Raw genomic sequence first — 14092 nt, 5'->3', positions numbered from 1 at the left:
TAAGGAGGGTTTAGTGCCCTCCATTTATATTCTGAAAAGGGAGAGTGGATGTTTTCCCTCTCCTACATTAGAAACCATTCTTAAAACCTGTTGAAAATATAGAACCATTAGGCCTGCTATATCTGAGCAAATTAGTGGGTACCTTTTTTTTTCTTCTTTGAAGCACAAGCACCCCATAAATCTTGAGTTACTTTCCTTAAATTCTTTTTTTTTTTGATATAAGTTTTCAGAGCAAGAGAATAAAAGTCATGTGTTATTAAACCCGTAAGTGGCTGGCATGCTTTCCTGTTTGTATTCTATTCCTTTTGCTGGATGAAACCAAGGATAGTTTAGGTATAATTGTCCAAAATAACCTAACTGCAGCAGAAATGTAGCACAGTTGCTTAGTACAGGCTTCTCACTTCTTACAGACCTGAATTCAAACTTGGATAGTCTGAGTTCTTAAGTTCCCAAAGAACACACGGTCATTTCTTGTTTACATTTCAACATAAATCATGTTGTCACCAATGATTTTGGAAGGCCCTGTTAGAGAAGAGTTTTAGTTACTTAGGTCGTATATTCGTATATTAATATAAACAAATGTCTAGTGTTTTGCTCCCGCGAGTGCTTACAATTTCATTCGAACCCTGAGTATGTGCCCTACCGTTACTCTTTCTTTGGTAGTTATACGTTGAATTCAAGTCTTTTTTGTTTGAAGAAGTACTAAGCAAACAAGCAATCAGAAGGGGAATGGGGCGTGCTAGTGTTTGAAAATGCTCTCTTGTTGCTCTAATTCTGGGCCTCTGTGCATGAATATTTGGATGCGTGCTGTGCCAGCATGGAAATTGGTCTTCACACACACTGCGGTTTTCCAGAAACATTCACAAACCAACAAATGGAACAGACATTCCATTTGTTAATGGGCATATATGTGAAGAGCAGTGTCGAAAATAGGCTAATATTAGGAAGTGGTTAAGTCCTTAATTACTTCAAGCGTGGTTATATAATGGACACTGTCAATGTTCATAACTTAAACCTGGGTACCCAGTCAAAATAATGCTTGGGAAATATTAAAATTCAGCTCAATTGTCTCACGTTCCTTTATTCATATAAATAAAGTTGAAAGGAATGGGGGAGATGAACATTTCCCGTTTTATGTTTGCGAAATGGTTTGACACAAACTTGACAGTATCTTTCAATGGCATGAGGTTAATTGTACAGTTAAACAACTTTCTATCCTCTGGAACTAGTATTATAGTGAAAATCTTTACAGTAAGTTGATGTTTACAACCTATAAGCAGGTGAAATCTCTGTATGTGACCTGTTTATCAGTTGTATTATCTTAGCTCTTGTGAACAGTGTGGAAAAGTAAGCCGTGAGGAGGGCGATGTAACCAGCTTTAAAGGACCTAAGGTGTGCTTTTTAAGCACACCCTGGATCACAGAAACTCACTAAGACAGGACTTCAGCAGCCTTTTGCGTTTGGACAAGTCAGCATAAATAAAGAATGACAAGGCAGCAGCAAGAGCTTCAACTACAGAGAAGTGAAGGCATAAGATACTATGAGGAGAGTGAGCAACTTTCCAAAAGCTAGTTAAATGTGCTTATACCAACTGAAATGTCGAAGAAAGTCTAGCAGGAAGGAGCTCTTGGCCTTTTGGAACATCAATGAGACATAGTTGCCACAGTCACTAGGTCTAGCACTTAGACCTGCAAGGAAGGGCAATAAGCATTAGGTAATCCTTGAATTTGAATTCTTTCACTAACTAAAGAGTAATTTACTGGAAAAAAAAAAAAAAGAAAAAGAGAGAAGCAATGGGAAGCAGGAGGGGACCTGTGCCACAGTCCAAGCCACAGCTTGAAATCCCTGCCACAGGAGCAAGGAGCTTTCTGCAAGATTCACCCCACCCCCAACCCTCCACCGCCCAGGTAGTCCTGACCCAGTTGGCCCTGCACGCGACCGCAGCCGCAGTCCGGCGAAGTCCCTTTGGTTTCCTGACATTCCTTACAGCCAGAAGATTCAGGGAGAGAGTCGGCCTATGAGCAGAGGAGAGGATGTCCCTCAAGAGTGACACAGGAAGTGCAGAGGAAATGCGACAGCACCTGTCCTGGTAGACAAGGCCAGTGACGGTCGCCCAGCGCTGATTCTAGGATGCTAGGGCAATCCGCCCTGTGGACCCCGTGGAGAGGTCAGGCCGGAGCCTCGGAGGCCGGACACCCAAGGGCTGCCACGGAGGACTGCTGCGTTGCCCAGCGTCAGGGACTGGTTTGTAAGACAACCGTGGGAACCACAGTGACAGGAGAATCAGCTAGCTCCTCGCGCATGCGCACTGGCTGGGCCAACTCGCGCTCCGCTGCCAGCAGTCAGGCCTCGTCCCCTTTAAATAAGGGCAGCTGCGCCCCAGCAGAAGGGGATCCTGCTGCAGCCCCGGCGCTGCGGCTGGATCCGGGGTCCAGTTTGGGGCCGCGTGGGGGATGGGGGCGCGGGTGTCCCAGGGCCGAGCACCCAAGAGTCCGGTGTTCAGGACCTCCCTGAGCCGAGTTCCACCGATGCAGCGTGAGCTTCAGGGCGCCTGCAGGGTTCTCAGGACTCCTCTTCAGATGTGACTTTGGACCCCTCCGAGTGAGAATGGATGGGCTCACCACATGTGGTGAGGCGGGCCAGGGCCTCGCTGCAGCACAGAAGGATCCCATGGCCCTCGAGGCGTGGTGTCAGGTGAAAATTCACTGATCCGTGAGCCCTCTGCCTCCCTCCTCCTTTGAAAGAGCAGTGGACCGCCCCGCTTCTAAAAGCCCTGGGGCTCCTGCAAGCCGACACCGCTTTCCAGGACACGTGCAGACAGGGACCCGGCAAATCCGAGTAGAGACGAGGCGATCAGGCGCGCACTGACGTATCCTAGAGCTGATGGGGCGAATGCATGTCACCGGAGGCATATGGGGCGATAGCGAAACCAAGAAGGGTGTCCAGGCATGTGCCCGGAGGCAAGGGGGAACAAGTGGCCTTTCCCTGAGTGCCAAGGGAAATGAAAGAAGACCTGGGATCCAGGAGGGGCCTGTGCCTCCGGCCAAGCCACAGTTTGAAATGCCTGCCAGAGGAGCAAAGAGCTTTCCGCAAGATTAACCCCACCCCCAACCCTTCACGCCCAGGCAGCCCTGACGCATCCTCCCCTGCACGCGACCCCAGCCGCAGTCCGGCGCAGTACCTTTGGTTTCCTGACATTCCTTACAGCCAGAAGATTCAGGGAGACAGTCCGCCTATGAGCAGAGGAGAGGATGTCCCTCAAGAGTGACACGGGAATTGCAGAGGAGATTCGACAGCACCTGTCCTAGAAGACAAGGCCTGTCAACGTCGCCCAGCGCTGATTCTAGGATTCTAGGGGAATCCGCCCTGTGGACCCCATGGAGAGGTCAGGCCGGAGCCTCGGAGGCTGGACACCCAAGGGCTGCCGCGGAGGACTGCTGCGTTGCCCAGCCTCAGGGACTGGTTTCTAAGACAACCGTGGGAAGCACTGTGACGGGAGAATCCGCTCGCTCCTCGCGCATGCGCACTGGCTGGGCCAACTCGCGCTCCGCTCCCAGCAGTCAGGCCCCGTCCCCTTTAAATAAGGGCAGCTGCGCCCCAGCAGAGGGGGATCCTGCTGCAGCCCCGGCGCTGCGGCTGGATCCGGGGTCCAGTTTGGGGCCGGATGGGGGAGGGGGCCGCGCGTGTCCCAGGGCCCAGCACCCAAGAGTCCGGTGTTCGGGACCTCCTTGAGCCGAGTTCCACCGACGCAGCGGGAGCTTCAGGGTGCCTGCAGGGTTCTCAGGACTCCTCTTCAGATGTGACTTTGGACCCCTCCGAGTGAGAAAGGATGGGCTCACCACATGTGGTGAGGCGGGCCAGGGCCTCGCTGCAGCACAGAATGATCCCATGGCCCTCGAGGCGTGGTGTCAGCTGAAAATTCACTGATCCGTGAGCCCTCTGCCTCCCTCTTCCGTTGAAAGAGCAGTGGCCCGCCCCGCTTCTGAAAGCCCTGGGGCTCCTGCAAGCCGACACCGCTTTCCAGGACACGTGCGTGCAGACAAGGACCGGGCCAAACCAAGGTGGAGACGAGGCGATGAGGCGCGCACTGACGTATCCCAGAGCAGACGGCGTGAATGCCTGTCACCGGGGGCACGTGGGGCGATGGCGAAACCAACAAAGGTGTCCAGGCGTGTGCCCGGTGGCGAGCGGGAAGGAGTGGCCTTTCCCTGAGTGCCAAGGGAAATGAAAGGAGACCTGGGGAACTCGAGTTGGAAGAGCCGAGTCCGGACTCACAATGAAGCTGAAACCGCCACCCTGTCTTCCCCAGCCCGACTCCGGCCGTCGCCGTCGCCGCCGGGGGGAGGAGGGCCATGATCCAAAGGAATCAGAGCGGTTGAGAAAACGTTTTACTGGTGATCTGAGCTTGGAAACTACAGATGACAGTTTAAGAGCACATTCGGAGAAATGGGGCACACTCACAGATTCTGTGGTAATGAGAGACCCCCCATACAAATCGTTCCAGGGGCTTTGGTTTTGTGACTTATTCTTGTGTTGAAGAGGCGGATGCAGCCATGTGTGCTGGACCACACAAGGTTGATGGGCGTGTAGTGGAACCAAAGAGAGCTGTTTCTGGAGAGGATTCTGTAAAGCCTGGTGCCCATCTAACACTGAAAACAATTTTTGTTGGTGGTATTTAAGAAGATACAGAAGAATATAATTTGAGAGACTACGTTGAAAAGTACGGCAAGATGGAAACCATAGAAGTTCTGTGAGACGGGCAGAGTGGACAAAAGAGAGGATTTGCTTTTGTAACTTTTGACGATCATGACACAGTTGATAAAATTGTTGTTCAGCAATACCACACTATTAATGGGCATAATTATGAAGCGAAAAAGGCCCTCTCTAAACAAGAGATGCAGTCTGCAGGATCACACAGAGGTCGTGGAGGTGGATCTGGCAATTTTATGGGTCGCGCGGGAAACTTTGGAGGTGGCGGAGGTAATTTTGGCCGTGGTGGAAACTTTGGTGGAAGAGGATGCTATGGTGGTGGAGGTGGTGGCAGCAGAGGTAGTTATGGAGGAGGTGATGGTGGATATAGTGGATCTGGAGGAGATGGTGGCAACTATGGCGGTGGTCCTGGTTATAGAAGTAGAGGGGGCTATGGTGGTGGTGGACCAGGATACGGAAACCAAGGTGGTGCACACGGTGGAGGTGGTGGAGGATATGACGGTTACAATGAAGGAGGAAGTTTTGGCGGTGGCAACTACGGTGGTGGTGGCAACTCTAATGATTTTGGAAGTTATAGTGGACAACAGCAATCAAATTATGGACCCAGGGAAGGGGGCAGTTTTGGTGGAAGAGGCTCGGGCAGTCCCTATGGTGGTGGTTATGGATCTGGTGGTGGAAGTGGTGGATATGGTAGCAGCAGGTTCTAAAAACAGCAGAAAAGGGCTACAGTTCTTAGCAGGAGAGAGAGCGAGGAGTTGTCAGGAAAGCTGCAGGTTACTTTGCGACAGGCCTCCCAAAAGCGTTAGAGGAACTGTAAAAATCCGCCACAGAAGGAATGATGATCCATAGTCAGAAAAGTGAGTGCAGCTTAAACAGGGAACCCTTCTGGTTCAGGACTGTCGCAGCCACAGTTCGCAAAAAGTGCAGCTATTGATTAATGCAATGTAGTGTCAATTAGATGTACATTCCTGAGGTCTTTTATCTGTTGTAGCTTTGTCTTTTTCTTTTTCTTTTCATTACATCAGGTATATTGCCCTGTAAATTGTGGTAGTGGTACCAGGAATAGAAAATTAAGGAATTTTTAACTTGTCAATATTTGTGTAGTTCAGTTTTTCTACATTTTAGTACAGAAACTTTAACAAAATGCAGTTTCCAAGGTGTTTCCCTGTGAGTTAACAAGCAAAGAAGATCGTTGTTAATTACTACTTTGTAGGAATGTTGCTGAAGTTAACTGTGAAGAAACACCTGCCGACTTGCAGTTTAAGGGGAATCTATTCTCCCCATTTCCAAAGCATGATATGAATGGGCGCGGACATGTGGAGAGAATAGATCATTTGTGTGTTTGCAATGTGTGTTTTAGATAAATAGGGTTGTGTATTTAAATTAGCATTTGTGAATTTAATAGCATTAAGGTTACTTTCAAATGAGAAAAATGTCAACATTTCTATTTGGTTTTGTGCATTTTCTTTTAAAATGTAATCATGATTTTAGTGTGTTAGACTTGCTGAGTCCTAGCCGTGTTTAGAACATCTCTATTCTACATTTATCTTGGTCAGATTTGAACTGCAGCCATAGGTTTTGGGTGTAAGGAGGGTTTAGTGCCCTCCATTTATATTCTGAAAAGGGAGAGTGGATGTTTTCCCTCTCCTACATTAGAAACCATTCTTAAAACCTGTTGAAAATATAGAACCATTAGGCCTGCTATATCTGAGCAAATTAGTGGGTACCTTTTTTTTTCTTCTTTGAAGCACAAGCACCCCATAAATCTTGAGTTACTTTCCTTAAATTCTTTTTTTTTTTGATATAAGTTTTCAGAGCAAGAGAATAAAAGTCATGTGTTATTAAACCCGTAAGTGGCTGGCATGCTTTCCTGTTTGTATTCTATTCCTTTTGCTGGATGAAACCAAGGATAGTTTAGGTATAATTGTCCAAAATAACCTAACTGCAGCAGAAATGTAGCACAGTTGCTTAGTACAGGCTTCTCACTTCTTACAGACCTGAATTCAAACTTGGATAGTCTGAGTTCTTAAGTTCCCAAAGAACACACGGTCATTTCTTGTTTACATTTCAACATAAATCATGTTGTCACCAATGATTTTGGAAGGCCCTGTTAGAGAAGAGTTTTAGTTACTTAGGTCGTATATTCGTATATTAATATAAACAAATGTCTAGTGTTTTGCTCCCGCGAGTGCTTACAATTTCATTCGAACCCTGAGTATGTGCCCTACCGTTACTCTTTCTTTGGTAGTTATACGTTGAATTCAAGTCTTTTTTGTTTGAAGAAGTACTAAGCAAACAAGCAATCAGAAGGGGAATGGGGCGTGCTAGTGTTTGAAAATGCTCTCTTGTTGCTCTAATTCTGGGCCTCTGTGCATGAATATTTGGATGCGTGCTGTGCCAGCATGGAAATTGGTCTTCACACACACTGCGGTTTTCCAGAAACATTCACAAACCAACAAATGGAACAGACATTCCATTTGTTAATGGGCATATATGTGAAGAGCAGTGTCGAAAATAGGCTAATATTAGGAAGTGGTTAAGTCCTTAATTACTTCAAGCGTGGTTATATAATGGACACTGTCAATGTTCATAACTTAAACCTGGGTACCCAGTCAAAATAATGCTTGGGAAATATTAAAATTCAGCTCAATTGTCTCACGTTCCTTTATTCATATAAATAAAGTTGAAAGGAATGGGGGAGATGAACATTTCCCGTTTTATGTTTGCGAAATGGTTTGACACAAACTTGACAGTATCTTTCAATGGCATGAGGTTAATTGTACAGTTAAACAACTTTCTATCCTCTGGAACTAGTATTATAGTGAAAATCTTTACAGTAAGTTGATGTTTACAACCTATAAGCAGGTGAAATCTCTGTATGTGACCTGTTTATCAGTTGTATTATCTTAGCTCTTGTGAACAGTGTGGAAAAGTAAGCCGTGAGGAGGGCGATGTAACCAGCTTTAAAGGACCTAAGGTGTGCTTTTTAAGCACACCCTGGATCACAGAAACTCACTAAGACAGGACTTCAGCAGCCTTTTGCGTTTGGACAAGTCAGCATAAATAAAGAATGACAAGGCAGCAGCAAGAGCTTCAACTACAGAGAAGTGAAGGCATAAGATACTATGAGGAGAGTGAGCAACTTTCCAAAAGCTAGTTAAATGTGCTTATACCAACTGAAATGTCGAAGAAAGTCTAGCAGGAAGGAGCTCTTGGCCTTTTGGAACATCAATGAGACATAGTTGCCACAGTCACTAGGTCTAGCACTTAGACCTGCAAGGAAGGGCAATAAGCATTAGGTAATCCTTGAATTTGAATTCTTTCACTAACTAAAGAGTAATTTACTGGAAAAAAAAAAAAAAGAAAAAGAGAGAAGCAATGGGAAGCAGGAGGGGACCTGTGCCACAGTCCAAGCCACAGCTTGAAATCCCTGCCACAGGAGCAAGGAGCTTTCTGCAAGATTCACCCCACCCCCAACCCTCCACCGCCCAGGTAGTCCTGACCCAGTTGGCCCTGCACGCGACCGCAGCCGCAGTCCGGCGAAGTCCCTTTGGTTTCCTGACATTCCTTACAGCCAGAAGATTCAGGGAGAGAGTCGGCCTATGAGCAGAGGAGAGGATGTCCCTCAAGAGTGACACAGGAAGTGCAGAGGAAATGCGACAGCACCTGTCCTGGTAGACAAGGCCAGTGACGGTCGCCCAGCGCTGATTCTAGGATGCTAGGGCAATCCGCCCTGTGGACCCCGTGGAGAGGTCAGGCCGGAGCCTCGGAGGCCGGACACCCAAGGGCTGCCACGGAGGACTGCTGCGTTGCCCAGCGTCAGGGACTGGTTTGTAAGACAACCGTGGGAACCACAGTGACAGGAGAATCAGCTAGCTCCTCGCGCATGCGCACTGGCTGGGCCAACTCGCGCTCCGCTGCCAGCAGTCAGGCCTCGTCCCCTTTAAATAAGGGCAGCTGCGCCCCAGCAGAAGGGGATCCTGCTGCAGCCCCGGCGCTGCGGCTGGATCCGGGGTCCAGTTTGGGGCCGCGTGGGGGATGGGGGCGCGGGTGTCCCAGGGCCGAGCACCCAAGAGTCCGGTGTTCAGGACCTCCCTGAGCCGAGTTCCACCGATGCAGCGTGAGCTTCAGGGCGCCTGCAGGGTTCTCAGGACTCCTCTTCAGATGTGACTTTGGACCCCTCCGAGTGAGAATGGATGGGCTCACCACATGTGGTGAGGCGGGCCAGGGCCTCGCTGCAGCACAGAAGGATCCCATGGCCCTCGAGGCGTGGTGTCAGGTGAAAATTCACTGATCCGTGAGCCCTCTGCCTCCCTCCTCCTTTGAAAGAGCAGTGGACCGCCCCGCTTCTAAAAGCCCTGGGGCTCCTGCAAGCCGACACCGCTTTCCAGGACACGTGCAGACAGGGACCCGGCAAATCCGAGTAGAGACGAGGCGATCAGGCGCGCACTGACGTATCCTAGAGCTGATGGGGCGAATGCATGTCACCGGAGGCATATGGGGCGATAGCGAAACCAAGAAGGGTGTCCAGGCATGTGCCCGGAGGCAAGGGGGAACAAGTGGCCTTTCCCTGAGTGCCAAGGGAAATGAAAGAAGACCTGGGATCCAGGAGGGGCCTGTGCCTCCGGCCAAGCCACAGTTTGAAATGCCTGCCAGAGGAGCAAAGAGCTTTCCGCAAGATTAACCCCACCCCCAACCCTTCACGCCCAGGCAGCCCTGACGCATCCTCCCCTGCACGCGACCCCAGCCGCAGTCCGGCGCAGTACCTTTGGTTTCCTGACATTCCTTACAGCCAGAAGATTCAGGGAGACAGTCCGCCTATGAGCAGAGGAGAGGATGTCCCTCAAGAGTGACACGGGAATTGCAGAGGAGATTCGACAGCACCTGTCCTAGAAGACAAGGCCTGTCAACGTCGCCCAGCGCTGATTCTAGGATTCTAGGGGAATCCGCCCTGTGGACCCCATGGAGAGGTCAGGCCGGAGCCTCGGAGGCTGGACACCCAAGGGCTGCCGCGGAGGACTGCTGCGTTGCCCAGCCTCAGGGACTGGTTTCTAAGACAACCGTGGGAAGCACTGTGACGGGAGAATCCGCTCGCTCCTCGCGCATGCGCACTGGCTGGGCCAACTCGCGCTCCGCTCCCAGCAGTCAGGCCCCGTCCCCTTTAAATAAGGGCAGCTGCGCCCCAGCAGAGGGGGATCCTGCTGCAGCCCCGGCGCTGCGGCTGGATCCGGGGTCCAGTTTGGGGCCGGATGGGGGAGGGGGCCGCGCGTGTCCCAGGGCCCAGCACCCAAGAGTCCGGTGTTCGGGACCTCCTTGAGCCGAGTTCCACCGACGCAGCGGGAGCTTCAGGGTGCCTGCAGGGTTCTCAGGACTCCTCTTCAGATGTGACTTTGGACCCCTCCGAGTGAGAAAGGATGGGCTCACCACATGTGGTGAGGCGGGCCAGGGCCTCGCTGCAGCACAGAATGATCCCATGGCCCTCGAGGCGTGGTGTCAGCTGAAAATTCACTGATCCGTGAGCCCTCTGCCTCCCTCTTCCGTTGAAAGAGCAGTGGCCCGCCCCGCTTCTGAAAGCCCTGGGGCTCCTGCAAGCCGACACCGCTTTCCAGGACACGTGCGTGCAGACAAGGACCGGGCCAAACCGAGGTGGAGACGAGGCGATGAGGCGCGCACTGACGTATCCCAGAGCAGACGGCGTGAATGCCTGTCACCGGGGGCACGTGGGGCGATGGCGAAACCAACAAAGGTGTCCAGGCGTGTGCCCGGTGGCGAGCGGGAAGGAGTGGCCTTTCCCTGAGTGCCAAGGGAAATGAAAGGAGACCTGGGGAACTCGAGTTGGAAGAGCCGAGTCCGGACTCACAATGAAGCTGAAACCGCCACCCTGTCTTCCCCAGCCCGACTCCGGCCGTCGCCGTCGCCGCCGGGGGGAGGAGGGCCATGATCCAAAGGAATCAGAGCGGTTGAGAAAACGTTTTACTGGTGATCTGAGCTTGGAAACTACAGATGACAGTTTAAGAGCACATTCGGAGAAATGGGGCACACTCACAGATTCTGTGGTAATGAGAGACCCCCCATACAAATCGTTCCAGGGGCTTTGGTTTTGTGACTTATTCTTGTGTTGAAGAGGCGGATGCAGCCATGTGTGCTGGACCACACAAGGTTGATGGGCGTGTAGTGGAACCAAAGAGAGCTGTTTCTGGAGAGGATTCTGTAAAGCCTGGTGCCCATCTAACACTGAAAACAATTTTTGTTGGTGGTATTTAAGAAGATACAGAAGAATATAATTTGAGAGACTACGTTGAAAAGTACGGCAAGATGGAAACCATAGAAGTTCTGTGAGACGGGCAGAGTGGACAAAAGAGAGGATTTGCTTTTGTAACTTTTGACGATCATGACACAGTTGATAAAATTGTTGTTCAGCAATACCACACTATTAATGGGCATAATTATGAAGCGAAAAAGGCCCTCTCTAAACAAGAGATGCAGTCTGCAGGATCACACAGAGGTCGTGGAGGTGGATCTGGCAATTTTATGGGTCGCGCGGGAAACTTTGGAGGTGGCGGAGGTAATTTTGGCCGTGGTGGAAACTTTGGTGGAAGAGGATGCTATGGTGGTGGAGGTGGTGGCAGCAGAGGTAGTTATGGAGGAGGTGATGGTGGATATAGTGTATCTGGAGGAGATGGTGGCAACTATGGCGGTGGTCCTGGTTATAGAAGTAGAGGGGGCTATGGTGGTGGTGGACCAGGATACGGAAACCAAGGTGGTGCACACGGTGGAGGTGGTGGAGGATATGACGGTTACAATGAAGGAGGAAGTTTTGGCGGTGGCAACTACGGTGGTGGTGGCAACTCTAATGATTTTGGAAGTTATAGTGGACAACAGCAATCAAATTATGGACCCAGGGAAGGGGGCAGTTTTGGTGGAAGAGGCTCGGGCAGTCCCTATGGTGGTGGTTATGGATCTGGTGGTGGAAGTGGTGGATATGGTAGCAGCAGGTTCTAAAAACAGCAGAAAAGGGCTACAGTTCTTAGCAGGAGAGAGAGCGAGGAGTTGTCAGGAAAGCTGCAGGTTACTTTGCGACAGGCCTCCCAAAAGCGTTAGAGGAACTGTAAAAATCCGCCACAGAAGGAATGATGATCCATAGTCAGAAAAGTGAGTGCAGCTTAAACAGGGAACCCTTCTGGTTCAGGACTGTCGCAGCCACAGTTCGCAAAAAGTGCAGCTATTGATTAATGCAATGTAGTGTCAATTAGATGTACATTCCTGAGGTCTTTTATCTGTTGTAGCTTTGTCTTTTTCTTTTTCTTTTCATTACATCAGGTATATTGCCCTGTAAATTGTGGTAGTGGTACCAGGAATAGAAAATTAAGGAATTTTTAACTTGTCAATATTTGTGTAGTTCAGTTTTTCTACATTTTAGTACAGAAACTTTAACAAAATGCAGTTTCCAAGGTGTTTCCCTGTGAGTTAACAAGCAAAGAAGATCGTTGTTAATTACTACTTTGTAGGAATGTTGCTGAAGTTAACTGTGAAGAAACACCTGCCGACTTGCAGTTTAAGGGGAATCTATTCTCCCCATTTCCAAAGCATGATATGAATGGGCGCGGACATGTGGAGAGAATAGATCATTTGTGTGTTTGCAATGTGTGTTTTAGATAAATAGGGTTGTGTATTTAAATTAGCATTTGTGAATTTAATAGCATTAAGGTTACTTTCAAATGAGAAAAATGTCAACATTTCTATTTGGTTTTGTGCATTTTCTTTTAAAATGTAATCATGATTTTAGTGTGTTAGACTTGCTGAGTCCTAGCCGTGTTTAGAACATCTCTATTCTACATTTATCTTGGTCAGATTTGAACTGCAGCCATAGGTTTTGGGTGTAAGGAGGGTTTAGTGCCCTCCATTTATATTCTGAAAAGGGAGAGTGGATGTTTTCCCTCTCCTACATTAGAAACCATTCTTAAAACCTGTTGAAAATATAGAACCATTAGGCCTGCTATATCTGAGCAAATTAGTGGGTACCTTTTTTTTTCTGCTTTGAAGCACAAGCACCCCATAAATCTTGAGTTACTTTCCTTAAATTCTTTTTTTTTTTGATATAAGTTTTCAGAGCAAGAGAATAAAAGTCATGTGTTATTAAACCCGTAAGTGGCTGGCATGCTTTCCTGTTTGTATTCTATTCCTTTTGCTGGATGAAACCAAGGATAGTTTAGGTATAATTGTCCAAAATAACCTAACTGCAGCAGAAATGTAGCACAGTTGCTTAGTACAGGCTTCTCACTTCTTACAGACCTGAATTCAAACTTGGATAGTCTGAGTTCTTAAGTTCCCAAAGAACACACGGTCATTTCTTGTTTACATTTCAACATAAATCATGTTGTCACCAATGATTTTGGAAGGCCCTGTTAGAGAAGAGTTTTAGTTACTTAGGTCGTATATTCGTATATTAATATAAACAAATGTCTAGTGTTTTGCTCCCGCGAGTGCTTACAATTTCATTCGAACCCTGAGTATGTGCCCTACCGTTACTCTTTCTTTGGTAGTTATACGTTGAATTCAAGTCTTTTTTGTTTGAAGAAGTACTAAGCAAACAAGCAATCAGAAGGGGAATGGGGCGTGCTAGTGTTTGAAAATGCTCTCTTGTTGCTCTAATTCTGGGCCTCTGTGCATGAATATTTGGATGCGTGCTGTGCCAGCATGGAAATTGGTCTTCACACACACTGCGGTTTTCCAGAAACATTCACAAACCAACAAATGGAACAGACATTCCATTTGTTAATGGGCATATATGTGAAGAGCAGTGTCGAAAATAGGCTAATATTAGGAAGTGGTTAAGTCCTTAATTACTTCAAGCGTGGTTATATAATGGACACTGTCAATGTTCATAACTTAAACCTGGGTACCCAGTCAAAATAATGCTTGGGAAATATTAAAATTCAGCTCAATTGTCTCACGTTCCTTTATTCATATAAATAAAGTTGAAAGGAATGGGGGAGATGAACATTTCCCGTTTTATGTTTGCGAAATGGTTTGACACAAACTTGACAGTATCTTTCAATGGCATGAGGTTAATTGTACAGTTAAACAACTTTCTATCCTCTGGAACTAGTATTATAGTGAAAATCTTTACAGTAAGTTGATGTTTACAACCTATAAGCAGGTGAAATCTCTGTATGTGACCTGTTTATCAGTTGTATTATCTTAGCTCTTGTGAACAGTGTGGAAAAGTAAGCCGTGAGGAGGGCGATGTAACCAGCTTTAAAGGACCTAAGGTGTGCTTTTTAAGCACACCCTGGATCACAGAAACTCACTAAGACAGGACTTCAGCAGCCTTTTGCGTTTGGACAAGTCAGCATAAATAAAGAATGACAAGGCAGCAGCA

The 14092-nt window shown here is 48.3% G+C and overlaps 2 pseudogenes; both read left to right on the top strand.

Annotated features, from left to right (window-relative positions):
* The first annotated feature begins 4232 nt into the window (after positions 1-4232).
* On the top strand, positions 4233-5417 carry LOC134736729 (heterogeneous nuclear ribonucleoprotein A3-like; annotated as a pseudogene).
* A 5110-nt stretch (positions 5418-10527) lies between these two features.
* LOC134736728 (heterogeneous nuclear ribonucleoprotein A3-like) lies at positions 10528-11712 on the top strand (annotated as a pseudogene).
* Positions 11713-14092: the final 2380 nt, after the last annotated feature.

This window comes from Symphalangus syndactylus, chromosome 5 (assembly GCF_028878055.3).
Source record: "Symphalangus syndactylus isolate Jambi chromosome 5, NHGRI_mSymSyn1-v2.1_pri, whole genome shotgun sequence".
In the NCBI taxonomy this organism is placed as follows: domain Eukaryota; kingdom Metazoa; phylum Chordata; class Mammalia; order Primates; family Hylobatidae; genus Symphalangus; species Symphalangus syndactylus.
Note: the sequence above shows the minus strand (reverse complement) of the source record. Positions and strands in the feature narration are given on the sequence as shown.